Source organism: Rhinolophus ferrumequinum, chromosome 11, assembly GCF_004115265.2.
Source record: "Rhinolophus ferrumequinum isolate MPI-CBG mRhiFer1 chromosome 11, mRhiFer1_v1.p, whole genome shotgun sequence".
NCBI lineage: Eukaryota > Metazoa > Chordata > Mammalia > Chiroptera > Rhinolophidae > Rhinolophus > Rhinolophus ferrumequinum.
The window spans coordinates 43178796-43186347 of NC_046294.1; positions in this window are offsets into that span (position 1 = coordinate 43178796).

The window sequence follows — 7552 nt, forward strand, 5'->3', positions numbered from 1 at the left end:
CCCGGGGGCCCACACCAGGCCCAGCCTCACTCTTCTCCTAATACAGGCGAGATGCCTCTTACTGGGGCTGTCAGCATCTTGCTTCCTTTCACACAGCAGGATGGGTCCTAAGAGCCTTACCCAAGTCTGTATCACTCTTAGCCTGTATTTGGGAGGCAAATGGGTTAGGTGAGGTTGGAAGACAGCAATTTCTCTTCAAGTCGAAGGAGGCTTGTTACCTATGGCCTTCTTGCTAGGCAAGCCATCCTCCAAATTCAGGTCCTGGGTGTGGCCAGCTGAGGCCCATCCACAGGAAATGAGAAGCCTTGGAGAGGTTTCTTTTCTGTGACATCTGCTCCAGGGGCTTGTGAGCCCAGCTCAGCAATGTCCTGAATATTTGTGGTGCCCTGCTTCCTTCTCCCTCTGGGCAGTCTAGATCAGCCTGCAGACCACCCGCAGGGGCCTAATGGCCCAGCAAGCCTGCTCCACAAAAACTTATCTGCTCAGCAGGGATCACTTTCCAGTGAAGACAGTAGGAGCAAAATAGATTTAGAAAATGAAACCACTCTAATTCACAGGCCAGTTGCTCTAGCTGACTAAAAGGGATACAGATTAAATCCACCTACTACAAACAATGACAGTAACTCAACATTGCTTGGTTTCAGAGTATCTCATTAAGAGAATGTGACTACAGACCTTAGTTATTCATAATTCTTTGTTATGTGCTTGCTCATTCATTCATTTATGCACCATATTCATTGAGGGCTTACTGAGGGCTAGGTATTACAGGAGCTGGGGATACTGTAGTGAGCAAAATAAAGTCTCTGTGGAATTTAGATTCTAGTGGAGGAAGGCAGGAAATAAACAAACATATGTTGTAAAGTCAAGTGTGATAACTGTTATAAAGAAGAGTGAAAGGATAGAGGATGAGGAGGTAGGTGGTGGGAGGGAGTTACTATTTTAGATAGAATGAGCTCATTATTGGAGTCATGAATCCAGGCTCCTCCCGGGGGACTGGCTCCTCAAACCAAGTTTGGCAGCACTGGCCCTGGCAAGCTCCTCTACCCACCCCGCCAGAACTTGACATTTCATCTCCCCGCCAAACTGACTGACTTGTAAGTTCCAGGTTGTGAACAGCCATTCTGCAATTCCTAGAGCAAGCACCACCTAGTGGTTGTAAAGTGGTATTAACCGGTGTTTCAGTCATCCATCTGCTTTGAAGATTAAATGCCCTTGGAGTTGAAATGCCCATAATTCAAGACAAAATGTTACCAGTGGGGCACTGGGGACCAGGGCTGTGACTTGACAAATGATTGATTGCATGTTGTTTCATACAGACCCTTGGAATGTATCTGTTTAGATTTTTTCTTTTCCTCTACCTGGCCTAATAACTAATGACCAGGTGGGAAGTCGTTGATTTAGGTCCTTTCAAACTATCAGCAACATCAACAACGCTTTGAATAATGTCCAAAGAGTTAGTCTCTCTCTCTCTCTCTCTCTCTCTCTCTCTCTCTCTCTCTCTCTCTCTCTCTCTCTCTCTCTGTCTCTGTCTCCCCTCCCCCACACACACACCCCTATTTCTCCCCGACATTCATCCATTCATTGTTATGGTCTAGGCACCATGTATATTGTGTGGATGAGACAGGAGGAAACAGGAGTTGAAAGACTGAGGGGAAAAATTACTCCAAATTGTAACCTTGTGTAATGTTTCACAACATGTATTTCAAAGAGCTACCATTCCCCCTGCCCCCCACTTGGACCGTCCTCTGACCCTATATTCTATCCTAGAACTGAAGGATAAATTCGAGGCTCAGTTTGGAGTTTTCTGTCTTTTTCCCTCCACAATGCAAAAAGCAGAAATACAAACCTACCTCACATCTAAGCTTGGTGCTGGCTTTGCCTTATTATACACTTTGTAGTTGAAAATAAATTAACTTTTAATTAATTAAAAGTTGCTGAGCAGGAAATGGAACGGATGCCCCAGGGAGGACAGAGCCCAGCAACGTGTGACTGACCTGCCACGGTCAGCAGGAGAGCGTGGCGGTAGAGTGAGCTTGTGGTGAAACTTGGTTGGGCCTGTGTGCTCAGCCCTCTGCAGCCTTGTGGGTAACTCACTGTGCGTGACCACGAACTGCTCATCATCATACGATGCCAATGAAGTTGCATGTATGTGATGCCTGTCCATTGTACCCAACTGTGCGAGATGGTAATGGTGGCAAAGCAAGAATATGTGCCCAGAACCCCGAAGTTAGAGCCAGATGGCTTGAGGAAGGCAGCTTTTAGCAGCCACATCAGGTACGAAAGCTGGAGTTTTGGGTGATGAGGGTACAAGTATAAGAGGCTTGGTAAATCCTCACACAGGGCTTCCAATGAGGAACTGAGGTGACTGGAGCAGCCTCACTCACCCATATTCGCCCCCCCCCCCCATATTCCTAACACACTTTTCTAAGAATGCATTCTCTCGGTTGATCTTAGTGAAAGATTTCACTAAGATTTGTTTCATAATGCTCATTTCCTTCAAGACTCCCGTTATGTTCTCTGCAATAGCTGGATTTGTATCTCAGCTCCGCCACCTTAATAGTCATGTGACCTGGCACAAATTGCTTAATTTCTCTGTGCCTCAATTTCCTCATATGGTAAATAGAGGTAACAATAGTAATTGCTGGAGAGGGTTGTGAGACTAAATGAGTTCACACATGGGAAACTCTTGGAACACTGCCTGGAATGCAGTAAGGGCTCAATAAATGTTAACTATCATCATTGTCATTATTTTCCACTACTTGAGACTTGGGAAGATAAATCCAAAATACGTTTTTTTAAATGGGTTCATGCTTTGCTGTTTTTTTCCTGTTTCACTGAAAGTCCCTTAGTTATAGGCTTTCTAGTGGGATGTGCTCTAGGAAGAGAAGAGTTAGAGCTTAAAGCAGGCATGAAAGGCCACAATGCCTGATTTGAGTCCTCACACAAGACCTTCTGAAAAGCCCTCTCCTCCCAAGCTGGGGAGGTGAAATGTACTTTTCTCATCTCCTAAGACTGTTTCTCTCAGGGCAGAAACAGCACACACACAGACACCTGTCAATCCTTCATCTTTCCTTATTTTCAACCCTCAGCCCCTGATGTGTGAAGATGGCAAAACACATTGCTGAACCCAGAATCACACATTCTCCAGAAATGCTTGTCTCAGGCTTGAGGTTTCCAGCAAAATTCAACTTCTGACTCCAAGGAGGCAGTACTAGGGGTTGCAAAGCATTCTGAGAGGCTTGCCATATTTGGAAGAGCTCTGCACTGGCCTCTGGAGGGCAGATCTTTCTCCAGGTTCTCTACCTCTTGGAAAGAGGAAGAGGATGCATATTTATTGAGGGTTCACTTTGTGATAAGCCCTATGCTTTCCGTATTATCTTATTTCAACCACACAGAGTCCTGCCAGATGGGTAAACAAGCTCAGAGAGCTGCAGTAATTTTGTCAAGGTGTCACAGCAAGCAAGGGGAGAAGCAAGCCTAGACTCCCCTCTTTCCACCGGACACTTGCTTCAGATAGTGAGATTTTCCCCCCCTGCGTTCTTTCCTCTTTGCTGTCTGATTTGAGGTTATAGCCTGTCCTCATCCCAGGAAGTGAAACAAAATCTTTGCTGACAGGAATGGATCCAAAAGACCCAGCCAACTTTGGAAAATAACAGCGGGGCTGCCGTCAGCTCTGTTTTATGAAGCTAGGGTGGTGGTGGGAATCACTCTAAAGAAAGAAAGCAGACATATCTCATCTTGGCTTTAACCTGCCAACATCGGCACAGTTTTCAGGCTTGGGTGCCAAGTCGTGGGCATCCGTGTAGCCAGAGATCCTGGTACACATATGGTACCTGCAGCAGACAGCTGTTTGAAGAATCTTTCTGCCAGAGGGAGTTGGGGTGGTGGTGAGGGCACCAGAAGAGGAACGGACTCTGCAGCCACAAGGATGGGGGTGCTGAGCAAAGGGGGATCTGGGCAGTGGCCCTTACTTCCTGGTTGTGTGCCCAAGGGCAAAGTCAGAGCAAAATATTCATGGGTGGGAAGGGAAGGCGGATGAAAACTCCTTGGCCATCTCCGCTTTCTCCTCTGCTCTTCTCATCTACTTTTCTGGCCTCCCAGCTCTGGCACTTATCCTATATCCCCATTCTCACATGCCTCCCTGTCAGCTGAAGACCCAGTGGAGGGTTGCTGGCAGAAGATTGTAAGCTTGGCGCTGCTGACAGCCATGAGACAGCCATGATGCCTGCCGTGGCCTGGGCTCAGAGCTGAAACACCGTGATGTTATTTGAGCCCTTCGATCCAGCCATGCCTGAAGCTCCTTCACTTTTTATTTTTTTGTTTGTTTTTAAGGAGGGTGCAGCTCACAGTGGCCCATGCAGGGATCAAGCTAGCAACCTTGGTGTTATCAGCACCACGCTCTAACCAACTGAGCTGACCGGCCACCCCAACACTTTCACTTTTGAATTAAGGGCTCCCAAAAGTTTGCATTTTGGCTTAAGAAAATTTCACCTGGGCTTCTGTCACTTATAATAAGAACAACACAAATAAAATCCTCATTGAAACAGCATTAGCTTGTCTAGCACAATTTTCAAGGACAGATCTTCTACAACAGTCGAGCAAGGATGTAGACGACGTTAGAACAGCTCCACTTGACATGGTAAAGTCAGAATCTAGAGACACCAAGGAGTAGGACAGAACTGGCCAGCTCCTGCCTCGGGAGGCTCCTCTGCTCCAAGGAGCAGTGGGTGGGGGGTAAAAGATGCTCAGGTCTGATTTGCACTGCCTGTAGCTATGTAGGGAGGCTTGGAGGAAGCATAGACCAGCGCCCACCCAGAGGCTCAGCAACCTACAGGTTTCCTGAAGCTGGTCCAGGTAATGATGGTAGCTGCCTTCTGCTGAGCCCTTACTATGTGCCATGATGTGCTATGTGTATTATTTCATTTAACCCTCACAGCAGCCCTGAAAGGTAAATATGTTACTGGCATCATTTTCTAGATAAGGAACCGAAATTCATAGTAATGTGGTAACTTACTAATCACATAGCTAGTAAGTGGCAGAGCAGGGATTCAAACCTAGTGTATTGGACTCTAAAACCTGTGCTTTTAACAACTATGTTGTACTTTCAAGATGGGTCAATGGGGCAGGGGAGGTTCCTATATGGAGAATTAATAATGATCTTTTCTGTTGGGACAACCCTCCAGAGTTTACAAAGCCCAGTTTTATATGTAGTCTCACTGCACCCATTTTTCAGATATGGAAACTGAGGCTTAGAGGTAGGACGTGACTTGCTAAAAGTCATTTGGGCAAACTGCACAGAGATGATGCTCCTCAAAAGGAGCAGTCAGTCTGCAGGCTGCAGAAACTCATAGTGAGTGTGCAGGGGATTGCATTGGCCTCGCCACACTGACCCATGCTTAAGGGCAGTGATTGTATCAGTCTGGCTAAGGAAGATCTCTGACAGATGAGGGAACCAACTGGTGTGGCCACAGATCCAATTGCAGGAGACGGCAAAGGGCTCTGCATTCACAAAAAGGATTCCCACATCTAGCCAAGGCCCTATTTATTTTTCAGCAACACTTGATATGGACAAATTCCAGTTCAATAGAGAGAGATTCAGCTTCCTGGTGTTCCCTGGGGGAGGGAGGGTTCTAACTATGAAAGGAGTCCCTTTCTTCTGTTGGGCCATCCTCAGCAAAAAAGACCGCAAGACTGAGCTGAGCTGCCTGAGGAGTGGGGAGTTGGAATCTGCCTGCTTGGCTTCCTCCCAGAGGAGAGTAGCTGTCCTAGCCTGAGCCCCAGGGGCCCTTACTGTTAGGCCTGTCTTGATGCTTTGCCGAGCTCAGGGGCACCTGTCCTAAAGAGACACGGCAAGGCTGTCTGTCTTTCACTGTTCCCCAGGTGACTCGCGTCTGGAGGAGTGACCAGGCAGGGATCCAGGCGACAGGACAGAAGGGGTCAGGGCAGCCACTGTTGTTCACTGCTGGAAGTGAGCCAGGGAACTAAGAGGTGAGCTGCGGTCCCACCCCTCTTCACCTTCCCCTCCAGGAGACCCTGCCCTCCATGAAGGCGGGAATCCTTGAAGCCAGGTGAGCAGCCTCTGGCCTTCTGGATTTATTTTCCCACAAGCAGTCTGTGAGCTCTGAATCTAGGGCAAGTGTTAAAGGCAGGGATGGAAGGGAAAAGCATTTTCATGTGATCAAGCCCAGCCCCTCCTGGTCTGGGAGGTCCAGCACAGGTTCTGGGGGCAGTCAGCCCTGGGTTTAAAAGCCCAGCTCTACTATTTGCTTTCCTTGGGCAAGACTTTAACTTTTTGCCATAGTTATACTCAGTATTTATTGAGAACCATCTGTGTGCTAGGGATTCAATGGTAAGGGAAAAAAATGGACTCAGTTACCTTCTTGGAGCTTACCATTAGTGAAAGAGGTGAATGTTAATCAAACAACTCTAACACACCACCACCAAAAAAAGGTGAAATGCCCAGGAGAGAATCATAGTATATAATTAGGGAGAATTCACCTGTGGGAGGTCAGAGAAGCCTTTCCTAAAGAAACGGTAATGGAGCTGAGGTCTGGAAGGAACAATAATGAAGCTGAGGTCTGCCTGTTGACTGAACAGAGTAGGAGGGGCAGTCCATGCAGAGGCAACTGGATATTCAAAGGTAGACCATTTGGCAAGAGGAGAATGGCTCCTCCAAGGAATTGGAAGAAGGCTCATGAGGCTGAAGTACAGAGTGGAGAAGCAGATGGGGGCAGACCATGTGAGAACGTGGGGCTTTATAACAGCAACAGGTAGCCTTTTGAGGTGATCTAAGCAGGGAGGTGAATTTGAAAAGATTACTCTGGCAGTAGCAAACAAGGAATTGGGAGGGAACCAAGGTACATTCAGGATCCCAGTTAAGAGGTCTCAGGTATTTGTCTGTAAAATGTGGATAATGATAATACTACCTCATAAGCCGTTGCCAAGATTCAGTGAGCTCCTAATTTTAAGTCTTTATTCCAACACCGGGCATATGGTAAAGGGCTCAGTAAATGTTATTGTTCCTTTTACTGTTAGTTCTCTACCGAGAGCATATCTTTCTGCTTCGTGGCTGCTCCTATGAGGTGGGCTGGGAGAGGATAGTGGTTGTTCTTAGGGTGGGAACGTGCCCTAGGGTGGGTACGTGGTTTGCACTGTCACAGCTTCGAGGCCAGAACCGAGGGTGCCCCATTAGAAAGGCTGGACAGTAAGCAAGATTCACGAAGAAAACCGGGTTCCAACGTGCTCCCACAAACACGCTGGAGAGACGGTAAGCCCTAGTATTGGCTGAGAAAAACGTGTTTATCTTCGGGGTGTTCTAAAGCACAGGTGTAGGGCTCGCACTCGTGCGCAGTCGCGCGGAGGCTGGGACCCTTGCCGCTCTTCAGCCTCAGGCTGACCCGCTTCCGCCCGGCCCTGCTTCCCGGGCTTGGAAGCGCAGGTGCCAGGTCCCAGGCAGGGGGTAACAGGAGGAGGGAGGGTCCCCAGAAGGCCAGCTCCAGCCCGCCCGCAGAGGCTGCCCCCTCCCCAGTCACGTGGCCTGGTGGGTGGGGAC